Source organism: Suncus etruscus, chromosome 13 (assembly GCF_024139225.1).
Source record: "Suncus etruscus isolate mSunEtr1 chromosome 13, mSunEtr1.pri.cur, whole genome shotgun sequence".
NCBI lineage: Eukaryota > Metazoa > Chordata > Mammalia > Eulipotyphla > Soricidae > Suncus > Suncus etruscus.
This window is the reverse complement of record NC_064860.1, coordinates 67,358,387-67,380,952: the sequence shown is the minus strand read 5'-3', so window position 1 is coordinate 67,380,952 and position 22,566 is coordinate 67,358,387. Positions and strand designations below refer to the sequence as shown.

The 22,566-nt window shown below is 32.1% G+C and overlaps 1 pseudogene; it reads right to left on the bottom strand.

Annotated features, from left to right (window-relative positions):
- Window positions 1-318: 318 nt before the first annotated feature.
- LOC126025836 (TIMELESS-interacting protein-like) lies at window positions 319-1,421 on the bottom strand (annotated as a pseudogene).
- Between the last annotated feature and the right edge of the window lie 21,145 nt (window positions 1,422-22,566).

Below are 22,566 nucleotides of genomic sequence, written 5' to 3'. Positions count from 1 at the left end.
TTCTTTCATGTCAATGGTTTTACAATATTGCTTGAATATTCAACTCATTCCAATGCTTTCAAGAACCAAAAAATATCCCCAAATGTACAAGTGCATTAAACAAGAATCCACAAAAATTTTAGTATGTAAGGATTTCCACTAACTGAAGACAAAATACAAAGCAAGATACAACTGAGAAAGCCAGTTAATAGATTGAAAGTGGGGCCTATAGTTTCTTGTAATGCATTAACTTCATTGTTTTAGTGTTATTTCTTGCTATAATTTCTCCACATCAACTGCAGTATAAGTAGAAGAAGCATCATACAAATTGTCTAGAGCTTATCTATGAAATGCACTTGACTCTAGTTCCTGTTGCCCCTCACCTGTATCAGACTCTTCAACAGACAGAATGTGATGACAGGGAGTCATTTTTAAGGGACTATTACTCAGGAGCTTTGTCTTCCTTCTTTCCAAAGCCAGTTGTGAATTTCTCCATTTTCTCTGTTGCTGCTTATCTCTTAGGTTTCTACTTGATTCAGAAGCAAACTTCTCACTTTCAGTTGAATTTGTAAAAAACGGGATCTAATTCAGTGACGGTTTACCTCATTGCCATTATGTTCCTCTTTTTTTATCATTATTGCTTATAAAATCTTCATGTGCAATAGGCAGATAAATTCTAATTTGTTTTAAACATGTCTGAATTTCCTTTTGATTTCCTGTTTTGGCTCTGTCAATAAAATCATCAAATTTCAGGTTAGAGAATAACAACATGCCCAATGTTCCATGTGCCTGATTAGGGTCTTTAAGTCTTTAGCCTCATGGCCTTTAGTTTCAAGTTTTTCCCTTGAAAACACATTTTCAAATGCTTTTCAAAATGTCTTTAATTATGGAAGCCCTCTTTTAGAAATTAATCTCTGAGAATCCTGCTTGGGTATGTTCCTTTTATTTTATTTTATTTTATTTTTATTTTTCATTAATATTTTTATTTAAGCACCATGATTACAAACATGTTTGTAACTGGGTTTTACTTATATAAAAAGAACATCTTCCCCCCATGATCAGTGCAACCTTCCCACCACCAATAACTCCCTATTCCCTCTTCCCCAGTACTCTGCAGATCGTTAGAGATACCTTTGGAGGTTCCTATAATCTCGGAATAACAGAAACAGGAAGGTATTTCTCTCTGACTCTTCATCAGGTTTGGCTTCTTCACCATCTCTGTCTGGAGAAGCTGAAAAAGGGAAAAAATAATGATGGGAAAAAATATGACCCTACTATCTGGTCATAGTCCGGCATATCGAAGTCATTATTCTGCAATTCCAGCATCATTTCTCTGAGTCTGATGATGGGGCCAGATACTATACATAATGGGTAGAGCACAGGTAGGGCATGTCAAAAACTAGGGCATGAGATTCCTCATGGGATGGTTGCTTACTGGCCATGGTCCCGTTCCATCTTTCTATTTTGGTTTTGGGTTTACCTGGCTCTGCACTCAGGAATTACTTCTGGAGAACTCAGAGGGCCATTAAACCCTGGTCGACCACCTATTCTATAATCTTTCTTATTATAATTCAACATAAATGTCCCTGAATTAGTCTTTTATTTGTGCTTATATTATAGGGTCTTTATGCTTCTTGTAATTAATCAATTTGTGTGTTTCTTTGGAAGTTCTTTTCTGAATTTTATTAATATCTCTGTTTTGTCTCTTCTCTCTGTGTCTCTTTTTCTCTGTGCTTCATTTTTGAGGGATCATGTATATATTTAAAGATATCAATCTGATTTTTAAATTCATCTATCTGGAGTTGTTTTTAATCCTCTATCCCTGACTACCCCTCTTTAGTAAAGCAGTTTTTTCTTTAATGATGTCACTTGTTTACTAGATTTATTTTTTTTTTATTAATGGTATAATGAGAACATTCACGGTAAATTTTGCAAACATTTTGTGGAAGTATTTTTTATATTTTTTCTTTATTTTTTTTCTTTTTTTGTGTTAAGGTATATAGATGTATTGGTTTTTTAAAAATAGTATTTTTCTCTACTAGATTTTTATCATTATATATCATAGATATATAAAATACAATTTAACTTTAAATTAGTTTTTTATATATATAAAATAAAATCAGTAGACTTTTATTCAGAAAGTTTCTAAACATTAAAGATTCCTTCTATCTCATCGGAGACAATATTCATTCCTTAGGATAAATAATGTGTCTTCAAAGTCAGAGCAAAAATACTTGCAGATAAATTTCCAATGAGTTCATTGGTCTAATTCTTACATTTTATAATGATATCACATTTTCTGAAATAAAGCCTCCTAGGCTAAATTATTATTAGTATGCCAATCTCTTTTTTTTTTTGACTTGGGGCTACACATGGTATTGCTCAGGCACCTTATCTGGTGTCAGGGAACAGAGATCAAACCCAAGTGATCTGTGTGCAAGGCAAATATCTAACCCTCTAATCTCTCTAGATGCTTCTTATTTTTCAGGTAATTTCTGTCACATTTCTATATTTGTTATTATCATAAAATTTAAATCTATGGATTATATCATCCTCCCAATGTTATATAAATTTAACATTTTAATGGTTTTATTTTCTGTGAAGGAGGATTTAAGAGTGAGACTGGGTGGGAAAATGGCATATGTATTGATTCTAAGTAGGTTCCCACACAGATGTCTATAATCTATTCCGAAAGTCTCATCCCAGGCCCTGCAGTGCAAGTTTGTGTGTGCATGTCTATGCACATGTGTGAATGTGTGTTTCCCTCAAAATGGTGTTTGTTACTGTTTTTGTCTCAAAAGGATTTTTATGAGGAAAATGTTGAATTATATACCTATATTCCTCTTACATTTTTATTTTAAACATTTTCTCTTATTTTCATGTAAAGGTAGGTTATTTTTTAATATAATTTTTATTTTAATCATAGTGGCTTACATATTGTTCACAATAATATTTTAGATACATATTAACATTGAATCAGGGGAATTCCCATCACAGAATTGTCCTCCCTCCACCTTCGTTCCCATTCTGCCTTCCATATCCTCCACCCTCAACCCCAGAGCTGTTAGAATGAGTGGTCCCCTCTGTGTCTATCTTACTACTTAGTGATCTTATAACTGTTTGGTCTTGGTACCTTCATTATTTCCCCCTCTAATTAAAAGGCGGGACTAGATAGTTCAAGTTATGTAATTTTGTTTGAGGAAGAGAAAAGTAATAAAATGGGGTAAAAAATCAAATTGACTCCGGCAACAATGGGCGGAGTCCTTCAATCTAGAGGCTCTCATCCTCGGTTTGAGAGACGAAGGGAAGAAAGGTGAAACACCATAACAAGTACAAAAAGAAGTATCAAATAAAATATCCAGTGGGCACTACAGCAATAAAGGTAAGCACCACATAATTGCCATGGTCTTGAAATAAAAACTTGACAGAGTGCAAAGAGGAAGAAGAGAAAAGAAGAAAGTAAAAGTAACTATATAAATAAAAATGGAGACAACAACTTCAATATCCACACAAATACAAAGAAATTGACAAAAACTAGATAAATAAAATAATCTTTTATTTATTTATCTAGGTAGGTTATTTTCATGTGAATATTTCATATAGAGCTTTTACTCAGATAACATAAATTCACTTTCTGTGAACTCTTTCAGAGACTATAAATAAAAAATGTAAACTTGAAACTGCACAAATCCTAGTTACTATATCCGGATATTCTCAAGCTTATCTGGTTTTCTGCCTCCTTTAAAATACAATATATATATATTTATATATATATATGATATATATAGATCATTGCATCTCCAGAATTCTACCTTATTTTTTAAGAAATTCACATCTGGGGTCAGTTTTTCTGCTTACCTGGAAAATTCCAGTGCCCTTAGAGGACTGTATCATCCACTTTGGTAAATACCAATCTAGAAAATAAAACATGTATATTTAAATATATCTATCAAAGTTTTATTTATGAAGATTTTCATATATTCTTTGTTGTATATATTCATCCCACCCCTTTCTATTACTGTATTTCAATTACTATTTAATTCCACTTTTATTTCAGTAATAACATTATTGTTCATATTCTTCTTTTTACCTGTAGATCTAAATTCCCCCAAAAGAAGTACTTATGTTTTATAGCTTTATATAAAAAGACACTCAGAAAGAAAGACATACTGCAATAATGTGGCTTATGCCATTGTGGGGGTGCTAATTAAAAAAAAATCTAGGTTGAACAGTCAGGTCTATCTTATAATAAAAAGTGATTATAAGATGTCAGATCCCACCTGTCAGAGATGGGTCTATGTAAGCAAGACTCAGACAAATATTACAGTCTTATTTATTAGGAAACCCAGGGGTCTATGACAAACTCCTAGGTCAGGAGAGAGATAAAGAGGGAGAGAGGGCTGTGTTTGGGACTACTGTATCCAACTGCCAACAAACTCTCCTCTTGTTCCTTCAACCCTCTCTTCCAATTGCCAACAAACTGTCTTCCTGATCCTTCAATTGTCTCTACTAACTGCCAACCCTGGGGAGAGTTTCATAGACTCAACAGCCAATCACTATTAGGGTATTATTTAGAGGGGGCATTGTCTTATTAAAAGGGGTGGGCCATTTTATGGATGGCTGGTGCTGGACTGTAGAAATACAATAAAGTACTAATAAAAATTTTATAGGATGGGCAAACAACTGTGGAGCTGGGAGTTGGAGATGCAGTACATTTCAGTAGAATTTAATGTCCTATTCCCCACATGCATCATTCTTACATCCCCCTTCTAGTTTCCCACAATTATATTCACTTTCTCAGTTACTTTCTGTACCATTCAAAAAAAGTGCTGCTATCTATGCATCCTGATAATACTACTTTTCTGTTAAAAGAGTATCTGTGTACTAATAACATTTGAATTTTCTATATTTTATAAGTCCTATTATTTTAATACCAACTAAAAGGGTTCTCAAAGTTGCCTTTATTTTTTTTCCCTTGTACTGCACTATGACTTAGTCTCCAACTGAAGAAGATACTTTGAGGCTCCAAACTTTCAGGATCAGAGAATGTTTTTAATGCAATAATCACAGCTAGAATGCTGAATTGGGTTTACATGGATTGTTCCACAGTTAAAATTAGGTAATTTAGAAAGTTGAATAGCTCTTTCTTGCTATTAGAAGCCATTTAGAAAATCACCACTCTTTGCAATAATGACAAAATGTAAATTAAATAAGTCCATTAGGTCTACAGAGTCCATTTCTGATGTGACTAGAAAGAGGGAAAGAGATGTGGACACAAGCATAAGAGGAATTTAGACCCTCTGAAAAATCAAGGTCAAAACTCTAATGAATCAGTTTAATAGTGGGTGGCTACTTAGGTTAGATTATTGAATTTATAAAATGAAAAAAAATTAGTATATTCTACAAGGACCAACATAATCAAGCATACTATTGCAGAAAGAGAAAGAAATCAGTCAAATTAACCAGTTGTTAATTATAAAATTGTTTACTTTAAATATTTTAATACTTTTGTATACACAGTAAAAGAAATTTTAAAAAATAAGTAAATAGAAGAATGTTCGCCTCTTTTAGACTGAGATATTTATTTTTTCTCTAAGTAATAAAATCTCATAAAAACTAGAATCTTTCATTTATGTATAATTTAGATAGTTACAAATGTCTTAGAATGTTTAAACGTAAAATATATTTTCAAAAATTATTTGCAAGTTAAACAATTGCCCATTTTTAAAACACTCTGGTTTAAGATATCATTTTTACTATAATATTTAAATTTTTGTTTTTCTTATTTCAACTTGAAAGTTAATCCTCTTCTCAACACATTTTTTCTATATGAAGTATGCCCTCTGTCCATATTGTTTTGTATATTATTCTGCTATATCCCTTAGATATTATTGCAAATATCTCTTCTCTAAGAAATATTTTCTCAGTATAGTGTGATAGAACAGTGGTATACCCAATTTCGATTTATATTCTGGAATGATGGTCCCTATTTTTAATCTATGGGTGCAACTATTGAGGTCACTGGTCACCACAAGATAAGACCTTGAAGGGTTTCAGCCCTGCGAGGGTATCATAGCATAGGTATTCCCCACATTGAAGGTTCTAATTATCCTGGCATTACATAGATCTTCCTTTGGACCTGTGACCTGCTTGGCAAATAATTACCCTTAGTCCTTCTGAATATTATTTGTAAGCTCCTCTTACAAAACTGAAACACAATTTCAGAGTAAAAATTAAATTAAATTAATATTCTTTCAGTCAACATTGTTTTTTTTTGTGATACTTATTATGAGCAACACACAATATATGCTCTCTACCTGAAAAAAAAAAAAGAAAAACAAAAGAATAGTGGTCTAAATACTATCTAATAATTAACTATAAGCAACATATTTGTCTTGGGTCTTATCTTTCCAGGATTTATTCCAGTGCTACTAACTAATGTTTACTGAGAGGAAGTTTGTGGCATCCTATAAATGCTATGTGTTCTTATTGCCATATACTTTTTAATTTTTATTTCTAAATAAAGCTTCACATTATAGGATACTGTTTTCATTTTCTTAACTAATCACGTAATACATGTTTTTCTATGTTAGTTGCTTTATGCTAAAGAATATTTGCAGAATTACTCTCTAATAATATTTAATACTAATTAATAATTGGTCATAATATTCTACTCCCCACTTATATATATTTTGCGATTACAGAAATATAGTGGAATTAACATTGATAGAGAGCATATATTATTCTAAAATTTGTTTAAAATTTCTAGTTTTACTTGAACGAGCTTTATCACTTTGTCTTTGAACTTTATGGAATAGGTGTATTGTGCCACTCGCTGTAGTGCTCAATTTACTACTAGCTTGATATTCAGTTTTGCTCCAATTACTCAGGAGACATTGTATTGTTAAGGATCTTACTGGAGTAAACCAGATAAAAGTCAAGTGCCTTTGGGGCCAGAGAGAAGACATAGCGGTAGGCCATTTGCCTGGCATGCATCTGACCAAGGATGGACCATGGTTCAATGCCCCGGCATCCCATATGGTCCCCCAAGCCAGGAGCGATTTCTGAGTGAATAGCCAGGAGTAACCCCTAAGCATCAGGCACTGCGTGTGGCCCCAAAACAAACAAACAAATAAGTCAAGTACCTTAAACTTACCCTGTACTAGCTTCTCTATTTTTTTCTTTTCTCTTTTTAATGACACAAAATACTATTTAAATTGTAATATGCCCTTTAGCCCCCCTAAAAAAGAACTCTGCAAAACCATCATCTTATTAGTAAATATTATGTTTCACATAGTAAATGATGGTAGCCTATTACTATAATATGAAGTTAACATTGGGGAAGTCTCATTTATTGAAAAATGAATTTTAATTAGTGTTATTTACTCATTGGATTTTGACCACACCTAATGGTGCTTAGAGATAAATAAAGTTGACAGTTATTATTTGACTTTTATTCTATTCATATAGTGCATAGTGTGCAATAATAGATTATTATACTCATAACATTTATTACTAAAATGTTCATTTAATAACCTAATTTATGCTAAATGTTTTTATAATTTTTTGTTTTGTTTTGTTGGCCACACCTGGTGATATTCAGTGGTTACTCCTCTCTATGTGCTCAGAAATTGCTTTTTGCTGAGGAGACCATATGGGATCTGAGAATCAAACCCAGGTCCATCCCGGATCAGACAAGCTCTGGCCCCTGTTTCTATGATTTCTAACACTGTACATTGTTTACTAAAATAGTTTAATTTTCGATGAGCTGATAACATTTTTAAACATACAAAACTGATTATGACTATAAAGTTATAAAATGATGTTGCTGTTAGATAAAATATGAAAGAAATCAGCAGGTTTGCACCAGTAACCTTTGCGCTATTACAAAGAAGAACTGATGGAATCAGTATGTATGTTTAAAATGGTTAAAAGCTTATCGAAAGTTAAACTATTTTAGTAAACAACGTAGTGTTAGAAATTATAGAAACAGGGGCCAGAGCTATAGTGTGGCATTTAATTACATAAATTATATTTTATTATAATTTTATAATTATATTTATATATTATAATTTATAATATTTATAATTTATAATATTATAATAAATTTATTATAGTTGGTCATTAGGTAGACCTGCAAAGAAATAAGCAGTGTTGTAAGCACACTTTGATTTAAGCAATGTAAGTATACTCATTGAGATTTTAAAATAAGACGAACAATAAACCATGCACGAGGAAAGTCTGGACAACATGAGTGGTATGAGGATGTGTTTCTCAGAACTTAGCAGTAAAGTCACATCATTGGACAACGAAGACTGCATGATAGATGAGGAAAGCTAAAAACAGGGAAAATCTTTCCAGGAGGTAAATGTCTTGCTGATATATTTTACCATCTGCTTGTATTTTTCCTTTCAAAGCATTGTATTTATGACTAATAAAGAAGAAAGGAAGAAAATTGGAGGAAACAAGAAAAGAAGATGGGTTAGTAAAAAACAAAGTGGTAAAGGAAATCTCTAAATCTCTAAAAACTAAGACCATTCCAAACTTGATAGAATAATTTTTTTATATTTAATTAGAAATATTTGAAAAGATAATAATATGTTAATTTTAAATTTAAATTTAGGAGATGGAGAGTAAAGTAGATAAATAAAATTAAGCATATCTATCTAGTCTCAGATATTGAATAATTTTTAAATGAGGAACAATCTACCATTTGAGGCAATTAGTAGAACATCTGAGTTATATTACTATCTCACTCTTCTAATTTTGTTGGCTATATTTTCCCTAGACTCTACTCCATAATATCACTACCAATATAATGCATACTATGAAATATAATTATAAATTATAATAATGCAAGGTAAGTATTTAGCAATAATATCAACCAGGGAACAATGTTGACAATTACTCATGTTATTTGTTTACAGAAGGGATTTAGAGAATTCATATATCAAAGCTCTTTCTAAATTTTAACCAATTTTATAGTTGTAAAATGCTATGGTATACAAGTAACAGATTTGTACACAGCAAAAAATAGAACTAAAAAGAAAATACAGTGCAATCTCTGTCATTTATGAAATAATAAAATAGGTTAGTTTTATCTTCTTTGACCCCTCCAAAACCACACACTTTTCAATCAGGATCCCCAAGTCAAGTAACTAATTGCTATAATATTTCAAAACTATTATTCATCTTTAGTGATATCTTCTTTTTATTTCAATAGAGCTTTTAACAAAAAGGTGGCAAACAAAAGTATTTTTACAAAATCATATATATAGTAAAAAGAACATACAAACACATGTAAAATAGGAGAGTTGAATATTTTTCAATATGAAATTTAGACATAATGTTAATTTATGGCACAAGATAGACATTAAGAATCAAGTAGAAGAGCTTTTAAGCATTTTGAAGCTTGATACTCAGAGAGTTCAGGGGATTAGAATTTATTTTGCATGCAGCCAGGCCCAAATCAATCTTTATCATCACATATGATTTCTAGGGATAGAACTAATAATAAGCCCTAGCACCACCTTAATGGCCTCAAACACTGCAACTACCCTCCCATGCTGAATCATGAAAATTCTCCCAACATAAAACATCAAATTATTCATGGATGTGTGTTAGTTGTCTTCACTTTTAATCCTCTGATTATAAAGTTTACTCATGTTCAAAGTATCTGACATATATAATTAAGAAGTTACTTTTCCAGGCATTAAAAAATTACAATATTCATTGATGTTGCTTTTATTTTTAATTATCTTTACTTAGTGCATAATTAACAGTTATAATTTAGCTCAAATCTACATTTAAATATCCTTCAAATGTATTTGCCAAGAGATTTTGTTGGTTTTCACTTTTCTATTGCAAAGAAGTCTATATGTAATTTCTAGAAAATACATTATAGCACGATACTATGTATCTTTAACTCCTCAAGTGAAGGGATAAGCATTAAGCCCATAATTCACATTTATTTTACAACATTTATTAAGGGTCAAATGCATACTTAGCACATGTATATACTAAAAAGTGAAAAACTGTCAAATTGAGCATCTATACCAAAATTTGTGCACTTAAATATCACTAAACACAAGAATAGATGAACTAAAGCAGTGATATATGAGGTTAGCAGTTTCAAATATTGAAGGCAAGCTTCCAGGCTATCAGAATACTTTACAAAGGTTACAAAACAAAAGAACTTCGAACAATGGCAGTCTAGGCCTTCATGATTAGCCCCATTCTCCATTGGGAATAGAAAATATAATGCAGTCACACTTCAGAGCCCAGATGCTTTGTTAATACTAGACATCTCAGACCACCTGTTTTCACATATTCATATGCACTTTAGTCTGTCATTCACAAATGCCCCATGCACATATTTGGTAGTTTGCTAGCCCGCTGCTTTGGCAATATTCCAGATAAGTAAGTACATTGTATTTTAGAGTTTCTCTTTACAGTGCTTTCTAAATTATGTTAAGTAGCTCACTATCTCTATAAGTATTAAAGACTCACTTACAGCCATGACAATTGGAGTAGACCAAGATGATTCCACATAAAACCTATTAAATTCAAAGATTTTATGTGATATGATTCAATAAATTTCTTTTTATCAACTTCATGTTCATAGAACATAAAGACAATTATGTGACTTACTATCATATTGTTTCTTACTCCTGGAAAGTATGCATATAGAAAGAGAGTGAGGATGAATTTCGTGTAGACTTCTAATTCTACTGTTTTGGTATTTTAATTGTTATAATTCCATATTACCAATTATAATACAGTGAAGTTAGTGAATACATTGCAAAATTAAATATTTAAATTTTTCTCTTAAATACTCTAAATCTATTCAAGAATTCCTAATTAAAATGGCATTTTAATTAATGCTTATTAGCATTTACTTATAGAGTTATATATAAATATAATATATTGGAGCATATTATATTCAGAGAGAAAAATTAGTCCATATGGATAAGTAAATTTCATTTTAAGTGTGATGCCAATGGTGACAGATATATTTTTCCAAAAAATCCTTTAAATTTGTAATATAATGGCATCTTAATTAAGGATTAGCAAAATGTAACAAATAAAAGCAAAGCATTGCAGTTTATTTAATTAGATAATAGAAACATAGTTAAACGCTATAAACCCTAAAGTCATTTAGGAAAATCACAAAATACTCAAATCTGTTTTCCCCCAAGTGGTTTAGGGAACAAGCCATTAAGCGGATGTTTCACATGCTGATCATTTTAAAATTACAATATGCAAAACATTAGCTAGGCAGCTAGGACATATAAAAACCAATAAAGAGAACAATATGGTGCCCCAAAGTTAATTGTTCAGACTCTGCTTATAAAATATATGCATACTTCCTATTACATTCATATATTACATTCATGGAGATCAAATAATGTAAAATATTTTTGAAAATCTTTATCCTGGGGGCTGAAAAGATAGTACAGTGAATATGAAACTAGCCTTACATGCAGTCATCCTGGCTTTAATCCTAGGCTCCCTAAATAGTCCCACAAATACTGCCAGAAATGATCCCTGAATATAGCTAAGAATAAACCATGAGTATTGCTGGATATGACCCCAAAATAAAAATAAACAAAAATAAAAGACAAACAAATCAAAAGCTATGTTCTAATTCCAAGGGAGGATGTGTACAAATAATATTAGTGGAAGTTGAAATTTTTATTTGAAATTTCCCAGTGGACATTTTTAGAGATTTAGGGGTATTTTGATGATTGCTATTTAAACAGGCCAGATAAAGGCTGTCGTGAGAGGACATGCAATGCCAAGAACTAAAGACAAGTATTGAATTTGGGTCCTTGGATATGTAAAACAGTTGCCTAAACCCCTATCTCCAGTGCCCTTATTAGACTGTTTCAATGCACAATTTCCTTCTTTATTAATCTCTTATTAATATAATAGTGTGTTTTCTTTGTATATACAAGATGCAAAACTTGAATAATAAATTAACTTGTGACTTTAATATTTGCTTTAGCAAAAAGCATGATAGGTTTTCTTCTGGAAAATGAAAGAATTTGAGCAAGAAGGAAGGATCCAGGGAAAAAAGATGGTAATTGCACAGCATAAGCTTGGCAGAAAAATATTTTCTCCTAGGAAAATTTTATTTTATTTTATTTTATTTATTTTATTTGTTTGGGTCACATCCATCAGCACTCCTGGCTCTTCGCTCAGAAATTGCTCCTGGTAGGCTCAGGGAATGCTGGGAATGGAACGGGGTTTGTTCCAGGTTGGCCTCATGCAAGGCAAACGCTCTACAGCTCTGCAATCACCCGGACCCCTTCGCCTAGGAAAATTTTAAATCATTGATAAATAAATTTCATAAGACACAGGTATTGGTTTTATTGAGTGATGAGGCAAAAGATAGCAAAATGGTCACAGTTATAAGGGCCAGAGCACAAATAATACAAAAATTAAGAAGGTTTTAATGTCTCAGTGCTACTTTTACCTAAGCACCACCTGGAATGATCCTTGAGCAAAGAGATAGAAGTGAGCTACAACTGGCTGTGGTTCAAAACCAAACAACACCAAAAAGTTCACAAAAAGTTCATTATATACTAATGAGTGCTAATGAAAGAGACTGAATTCAGAATATACAAAGTGTAGTGATATTTTACTCAAGGAAAATATAGATTTCAACTTTGAAATAGTACTTGGCTTACTGAATATATTGTGTGGGATTTTTCATATAAAACAAAGACTTCTGCTTTCATGACATGCTGATGAGCTATTTTGTACTAAGAAAAAAAAGTAAATGCAAAAATAATTTTACATAAATAATTTCTTTTTGGTTTGTTTGTTTTGGGGTCACAACCAGTATCATTCAGGGTTTACTTCTGTCTCTTTGTTCAAAAATCACTCCTGGCAGGCACTGGGGGACCATGTGGAATGCTGGGGATCAAACTAGGGACAGCCTAATGCATGGCAAATGCACTACTAGCTGTGCTATTGTTCCATCCCCAGAAATTATTTCTTAATTCCATTTGACTTTTAGTACTTCTGTGCATTTTCAACTTGTGGATATGTTGTGTCATACCTCATATACATTTGGTTTTGTCTTATGTAAGGTAGTAGCTATCACGTGATCCCAATAAAAAAAACTTACCACAAAACTATTACCCCTAAATGATTTGTGTTCCACTGAATCTGAATAAGGAATACATATTCCCTATGGGTTGTATTTGTGCTGGGGAAAAATAAGTTAACATAGAATTAGCTTTATTTTAGCACAATCTGGATTAAACAGTCTGATTCATTATTTCTATGTCATTCAATTCTGTATTCCTCTTACTTCCAAATAATTCCCCTTTCTAAACTATCTATACTTTTTAAATTTAAAAAAGTCTGCTAAATTTCTTATAATACTGTAATAATATCTTATAAATCCTGTCCTAGTCTTAATAACTTAATGTTGAGATTTTAAAACATTTTAGTTGCTTCTGCTCTGTCCAGCCCAAAATTTAGTTCTTTTGATTATAGAACTGAGGAACTTATTTTCTTTCTGGCTGTGTGCTGAAGAATGATTCCATATTTGACAAATCTAAACAAGATCTTTGGCTCTGGGCACTATTCAAAGACATCGAAGATGGGTAAAAAAACACTCTAACACTGCATTTCTCTAAGTAACTCTTCTGCCATTCTCTTCCTTGCTTTATTAGTTTTACTTTACTTTTTATTTTATTCATTATTATATATTTTTATATTTATTTATCTTATTTATTATTATTTTATCTCACAGGTAAAGCACTGGCAAAGATAACAGGGGGAAAGCCAAACTTACCACATAAGAGAAATCTCAATTTAATTTTACTGATACTACAATTATTTCCTACTCTGTTGTCCACATACACTCTGCTTCCAAACTTATTAGCATAGAATTGAATCACCTTACAATATTTTATGGTTCCTCAATAAATAGATATTTAAATATACTTTAACAAACTCAAAATTTCAAAACCAATCTTTATTATGAAGAAAGCTTTAATAGAAATGAATGTTTCTGTCTCTCATGTCTGTCTTGAAGAATAGGGTGGATTCTAACCTATAAAATGGCATGATATATTTCTAGGTATAAATAATATTTCCATGTTTAAAAAATGTCTCATATGCTTCAACATTCTTTTGTTGTCCAATATATATGTTAATTACAAATTTTTGATTACTTTTGTTTACAATGTTATTTGCACTGTTTCTATATCTTTTAGTTCAAGTTAATTTAAATGTTACATTTCAAAAAAAAGTGAAAAAAAATCCAGCCAGAGTGGTGGCACAAGCAGTAGGGCATTTGCCTTGCACACACTAACCGAGGACGAACCAGGATTCAATCCCAGAGTGTCCCATATGGTCCCCCAAGCCAAGAGTAATTTCTGAGTGTCACTGGGTGTGCCCCCCCCCAAAAAAAAACAAAAAAATATAGCCAGAAGATGAAAGATAAACACAGAATGATAGCACTATTCTGAAGTACCTAGAACATACACCATATATACAACAATTATACATAGATCAAATAACAGGGTTTAACAGGGTAGAAACTCCAAACACTGTAACAGTACACATATACTGGGGAGTAGTGCCCAAAACACATGAAAGAGGAACAACATAAACTCTTTTTTTTTTTTTTTTTTTTTTTTTTTTTTGGTTTTTGGGCCACACCCAGTAACGCTCAGGGGTTACTCCTGGCTATGCGCTCAGAAGTTGCTCCTGGCTTGGGGGACCATATGGGACACCGGGGGATCGAACCGCGGTCCGTCCAAGGATAGCGCAGGCAAGGCAGGCACCTTACCTTTAGCGCCACCGCCCGGCCCCACAACATAAACTCTTGACCACACATTATACCATAAAGAAACCAGCAACAGCAGAAACAGCAGAAACAGCAGCGCAGAGAGAACGGGTATGTAATCAGCCTGTTACTACAAAGACCCATAATTATCTCTTAAGGATATTATACAAGATTACAGGTAAAGAATATACCATGGAAAATCACTGACTCCGAGGGAAGCACTTCAAAATAATATGTGTTAATGCCTTAAGCTTACTATATTTAAAGTAATCTCTCAGCTTTTCTGTCCACAGGCGTTCTTGGATAAAAGGGTGGACAATCTAAGATGGCACTTCAGAGCTAAGCCACACGAGATACCATACCCAGGTTGCGTTACGAAAATGTCTCGATAAAACTCTTTAACATACCCTTTTTCTCTAGGTTATACCTTCTTTTAGGACCTGAAGCATGTAACCAGCTAGACCACCGAAGCAGCAATTGTGACCTACAGACTTATACTACGGGACCTACTCATCGAACACATTCAAGCAAACATTCTCGAACTCTTCTCTCCTCTCTTCTCACTATCTTCTTTTTTATTCTTTCTTTTTCTATTTAATCTTATTTTCTCTTTTCTTCTTTTTTGCCCCTTCCATATACTTTCCCCTTTCCCCCTTTTAGGAATCTGACTATCCCTTCACCCCTCAATCCCATCCAGATTTTCCACCTTATTAAAACTCTTCACCCTCAGTTCTTAATCTATTAGGCATCAAGACTGACCTATCCCAACGAACCAATACCCAGCACCCGAGCAAAGGGACACCCATTCAAACCCACACCTCCTCCCCGTCAAGAAAAGTCAACCAACACCCCTGCTGACTCAAGCTATGTGGTCCTTCTTACCAACTCTTCCTAACGTGGACTGTTGCTGGATGCAGGACTCAGCCCTAAAAGGACTCCCAATGCAAGAACTCTACCCAAGACCTCCCTGCCGCAAATCTTTTCCCAATCTCAAGAAGGGCAGGGTGTGTGATGAAAAGGCACCTGGGAACCCACACCCCACAAGAAAATCTCAAAAGACAATGGGGAAACCTATACTTCCATTATAAGTATAAGACCGGTATAAGACTACCTCTTTACCTGCTTTTCCCCAAATATAAGGTAGTCTTCTGAAAAAAAAAAAAAAAGAATAAATAATTATCAAAAAATAATTATCAATAAATAGTTAACAAATTTATATAATAATATAAGAACATTTAGGACTTCCAAATGTCTAATAATGCCTATTACATAAAATAAATTTTATTTGTTACATGAGATAATAAAATAAAATAAAAATAAAAACTATGAGATAATTTTTACTTATACTGATACTAATTCATCATTTTCCTAAGAATAAATTACTAACATATTGTTCCGGTCTTCCTGACCATCATATATATTTTTCTAAAATATGGAAATGAGGTCAAACACCTTTTAAAATTATACGGTTTCTTACTATAAACAAAATGTTGGCCTAAATACCAAGCATAGCATTATCATTCATAGTCACCTGGTCTTTCATAAAAAAATCATCAAATTTCAAATAACAGACCACAATAAATCTCTAGAGATGTTAAAGTATTTATAAAGTATATGAGGAAATTAATGCAGATTCTGCACTGATATTCAGAGTATATAAAAGACCATATTGGATTGTTTGCTTTATGTAACTCTCCTGATAGCTGCAGCTATATTTAAATGGTTTCTCATATTTTTTATATTTATGAGGAAAAGAAAGTTCCTTTATTTTTATATTGTATTAGGATTATATTATTTCCCATTTCATTCTGATTGCATATGTAGTTTCATTTTTATCTCATTTTTTCTGAGATATTGTTTCTAAACATGCTGGAGAGGCAGAGCCTTACAAACCTTCTACAGTCATAAAGCAAACTACAGGATAATATAAAAATATTTTAGGGGACACAGTGAAAAATTTAGTAAAATATTTTTGTTCTGCTATTAATGGGGAAACATGCAAGGTGAATTTATAATACTCCAAGATCTCTGTGAGAAAGAAAATTTATGAGTATAATGAAAAAAGTTTTAATGGTTCTTTCTAAATTAAATACATGGAAATTAGAATTTGATGAAAAAAAAAACTAGAATACAGAGCCGGGTTCTAGAGAAATAGAACCCCCAAATATTGACTGGTATTATCCAATTGGTTTTGTGTGTGTGTGATTTTTGTTTGTTTATATTTTGGGGTGTGTGTGTGTATGTGTGTGTTTGGATACAACCATAAATATTTCTCAATATAAGGGAAAAATGGCGTGAGTCAGGACAACAAAAATTATATAATTCCAAACTAAATAAAATTTTTTATTTTTAGTTTTTGGCTTTTGGGCCACAGTTAAAGGTACTTGGGTATTACTTCTGTGTATTCAGAAATCACTCCTGGCAGGCTCAGAGGACCATATGGGATGCCAGGGATTGAACATAGGTCAGTCGCTAACAGGCAAATGCTATGTATACCCACTGTGCTATCTCTCCCACCCAGTCAAGCTAAACAATTTTGAAATCAAATATAAATGAAAGAATTTTTTAATTCAATGAATAGTTTTCTAACAAAAAAGAATAACTTGGTAGCTATCTTAAAAACATCCCATACATAAAAATATTGCCAACTTTTAAGGATAGTCCAGGACAAATGATGCTGTACTGGTTAAAATGTGTAGAATTTAAATATAAGCTAAATATGATAAGGCCTACCTGCTGCCAGTTCATCAGGAAAACAAACACTGTATATTACTTTTTACAAGAAAGGAAAGGATTTTTATTACATTTCAAAGTGATTTGTGCAATACACAAATATAACCTCCAAGCTTTGTTTCATGGAATATTTATATAGGAGATGATGTTTCTGAAACATGATTTCAAAGATAAAGTGGATTCTTTCATGTTTTGTTTTGTGAATTTCCTCCTAAACCATTAGTTTGTCACTTTTTTTTTGAGGGGGCAACACATGAGTGTTCTCAAGGCTTTTGCCAGCCTCTGCTCAGGGATCATTCCTGGTGGGTTCAGGGACATATAATTCTGGATAGCCTCAGGTAAAGCAAGTCCTAATCATACTCTCCTGTAACTCCTGAGGCATCTTGTAACACTCTTATGGCTATCTGTTAGAGAGAAAAAGGGACAATAACAGGATGCAGGATGAGTGGCGTTATTTGAAATTTTATATATTAACTGATTTGTTATTCCTGAAAAACAGATACATATATTTATTATTTTTGCAAAATAATACTAGCAAAGCTTTAATTGAAAATAAAAAATATAGGGGCAGGAAAAACTGCACAGCAGGTAAGGTAAGGTGGTCTTGCATGCCACAAACTCAGGTTTGAACTCTGCCATCCCATATGGTTCCCCCCTTACTCCCCCCACCCCCATCCTGCCAGGAGTGGTTTCTGAGTGCAGAGCCAGGAATAACCCCTCAGTTCGGCCAGGTGTGGCCCCAAAATAACAACAACAACAAACAAAAAGACATTAAAAAAATAAAATGTATTGAGTCATATTTTTTGTAACTAGCATATCATTACCAGATAATCCAGATCTTTTTATCCCAAGGTATCATTAATATACAACCAAGTCTACTCTTCTCTAGAATATCACACAGTATGCTTTAACTGATAAGAACAAAAAGCCAGTCAACATTATAATACCTAGATTCCAATAAGATTACTTATGATGCCAAGGAACTAGAAACTGTGATTTGAAATTCAGTAGAAAATTAGTCAAAGCAAAACCAGAGGTTATACAGATGAAGCAATTAAAAGACAATGTATTTTAAACTACTATCAATATATTCAAAGTGTCCAATAATTAACTTGTGTATGGATAGATTTACATACCTTAAGAAGTAGTATAGGTTGTGCCATGAAGATTTTTAATTTATTTTTTAATAAAATAATTTCAGGGGCTGGAGCGATAGCACAGAGGTAAGGCGTTTGCCTTGCACACAGCCAACACAGGATGGACACAGGCTCTAATTCGACTTCCCATATGGTTCCCAGAGCCTGCTTGGAGTGATTTCTGAGTGCAGAGCAGGAACAATCCCTGAGAGCCACCAAGTTTGACCCAAAAACCAAAATAAATAAATAAATAAGTAAACAAACAAACAAACAAACAAAAACGTTTTAGCAACCAAACAAATGTAGTGTAGATTTTCACATATCAAACCTTCATTAGTTAGGTATAGTAAGGTCTCAACAATGAATCTATATCAAATAGAGCTCATATCTCTACAAGAAATACAAAGATGTGAGGAGTACATATATGAACGGTGGAAAGAGCAAGATGGCTATCAAAAGGTAGCCATCTGTAAATTCTTAGTCTTTAAGTCAAAAAAACAACTCGACTAGTACTAGTAGCTTCTTCACATCGGACTTGCAGCTTCAAAACCTGTGAAAAAATAGATATCTATTATTTAAGCAATCTAATGTTGTAGTAATTAATTATGGCACCCCCAGAGGGTAGAAATAGAAATGTTGTTAAATTCAAGATATTTGAAAATTGTTCCAAATTGCAACATGTTGTTGATTTCTAATTTAATTCCCCATGCTTAAAGAATATACATCTTGTGAATATAATTACACTAAATGCAATGAAACTGCTTTCAACTAGTGCATATTCTCTTTTAATGTTTCATAAGCACTTATTAGAATGCATGTCTATGTGTTGCTGCAAGGAATTTTTAGTAATTGTTAATTAGGCCAGTTGGTTAATATTGCTACTTAGAAATTTATTTTCAGTTTTGGTCATTTTGTGACCTACATTTAGATACCAAAGGCATAAGTACTCAGAATATCACTGAAGAAGAAATTAAAAGAGTAATGAATGGGAAAAGGCAAATGGACAAATGTTGAAAGAAAATCAGATGAGCTTTCTGTATCATAAATCAAGTGGTAAAAAGTTTCAATAATAAAGATAGTGAGATATTGCTGTGGGAATATAAACATTTACTTTGTGAAATTAAATAAAGAGATAAAAAACTTTACCATATATATAAAACTTAAAAGACAGAAATCAATTTAAAGCTATTTGAGAAACAAATGTATTGGCAAATAAATGGTAGTGGTCCATTACTTATCTCCATGAGAAAAATTTATCATCGATCTCTGCAATAAAACATAGCCACAAATCCAATGTTAGTTAAATTGAGTACAAATTCCAAAGGAGACATTTAGAACTTTTAGAGAAATACATTGTCAATGCAAGGTAAGAAAATTAAAAAAAACTCACTTTTTATTAGATAAATGATAGATTAAATAAATTTTAGATTAATTAGATATGTTAAATATATAACAGTTATATATGAAGAGTGGAAATTTTATTAAACTTAAGTTACAAGTTGATCTTTAAGATATATTAAAGAAAATAAAAATATAAGAACAGAGGATATTTTATACACAGATATATACAAAAATTGTATACATTGATAATTTACTTAATCCTAAAAATAAAATTAAATAAATTAAAAAAGTAAAGCATTCAAAATTTAGGAAAACAAATTTCCCACACACACAAAAAGAAAACAAATTAAGAATTAATAAAAGTTCTATGGAAAGGTAAACTGACTACCAAGAAGAATGCAAGTTGAGATGAAACTAAGGGATCTGTTTATACTCCATTGTGTTTTAAAATTAAGAAACTTAGTGCAAGTGCTTATATTATGTGGACAAAAAAGAAATATTATAAACTTTGGTAATATAGCATACATTGTATGAGTTGTGTTAAATTATATATGATTACATTATATTACATATTATAACTATAATATATTATTTCAGAAATATGAACATTAAAAACATTTCATGTGGCAGGAAAGATAGTACAGGGAAAGTTACTTGCTCAATACCCAGTAGACCTTAGATCAAGACTTGCCACCACATAGAGACACCAGAGGAGTGAAACATGAGCACAAAACCAGGAGTATGCCCTGATAACTTCTGTGTATAAGAGCATATATTTACATAAAATTTTAAGTGTTTTGTAAAAGCAATCTTTAGTTTGAATATACATAGAACTTTGTTATTATTTATTTGTTATTAAATTGTTATTTGTTATTAAAGTGATAAAGTGTTATTATTTGTTTATTAAAGTGATAAAATAGTAAGTCCAATTCAGGGAGGTTTATTGAGTTTTATATGGCATATCATTAAGATAATAAATATGTAAAGTCAAAGATAAGAGGTTGCTGTTAGGGACAGATTTCATAAGTTGAAAGTTGGGTTTCCTGGTGAAATTTTGTAGTAGAGGTGCAGTAATCATCTGGAATACTACCCATTATACATATTTTATAACATATATAAATATGTACATATTTATATATTTATATGTATATTAATATATAAATATATAAATATAATATATGTGTTTTATTGATCAGACATGCTATTTTTTAGCAAACTAATCAAAGTTATTATTTCTTTTCTTTAGTGCTTGTCTAGTTTGACTTCGTGGTTAGTACTATTGCTAATGAAGGGGTTCCATTCATATCACTTCAGAGAATCACTCTCAGTATTCTGGGTACCATATTGAGTGCCAGTACCTGGTTCAGCTTTTAAAAGATAAATGCCATACCTACTGCTTATCTCTCTATTTCCAAGTTCCTCTTGTTTTCAGCATTCATAACATTGATTTTACTGTTATTTGAATACCCTGCTTGCAAGTTTTATGTACAGAGCATAAGTTTTTCTTCTGGCTGTTCAAGCAAATGATAGGATGTGGTAGCTGTTAAAATTTCTCATGTCTTTGTGTCTAGGCGGTGGTGCAAGCAGTAGGGCATTTGCATAGGACGGACCAAAGTTTGATCCCCCTGTGTCCCATATTGTCCCCCAAGCCAGGAGCAATTTCTGAGTGCAAAGCCAGGAATAACCCTTAAGCATCACTGGGTGTAGGGAAGAAAAGAAAGAAAGAAAGAAAGAAAGAAGAAAGAAAGAAAGAAAGAAAGAAAGAAAGAAAGAAAGAAAGAAAGAAAGAAAGAAAGAAAGAAAGAAAGAAGAAAGAAAGAAAGAGAAAGAAAGAAAGAGAAAATGAAGAAAGAAAGATAGGAAGGAAGAAAGAAAGAAAGAAAGAAGGAAGGAAGAGAAGAGAGAGAAGAGAAGAGGAGAGAGAAGAGAAAGAAAGAAAGAAAGAAGAAAAGAAAGAGAAAGAGAAAGAAAAAAGAAAGAAAGAAAGAAAGAAAGAAAGAAAGAAGAAAGAAAGAAAAGAAAGAAAGAAAGAAAGAAAGAAAAGAAAGAAAGAAAGAAAGAAGAAAGAAAGAGAAAGAAAGAAGAGAAAGAAGAGAAAAGAAAGAAAGAAAGAAAAAAGAAAAGAAAGAAGAGAAAAGAAAGAAGAAAGAAGAAAAGAAAGAAAGAAAGAAAAAGAAAGAAAGAGAAGAAGAAAGAAAGAAAGAGAAAGAGAAGAAAAGAAAAAGAAAGAAAGAGAGAAGAGAAGAAAGAAAAGAAAGAAAGGAAGGAAGGAAGGAAGAAAAGAAAGAAAGAAAGAAAGAAAGAAAGAAAGAAAGAAAGAAAAAAAAAGAAGAAGAAAGAAAGAAAGAGAAAGAAAGAAAAGAAGAAAAGAAAGAAAGAATGAAGAAAGAAAGAAAAAGAAAGAAAGAAAGAGAAAGAAAGAAGAGAAAGAAGAGAAAGACAAAGAAAAAATTATCATGTCTGCCCAAGGAAACATTTACCATCAGACAAAATTATATGATTTCTTCTATATCAGTTGTATATCATTCACATCAAACATCCTCCTATTGCATAACTATTGTTACAGAA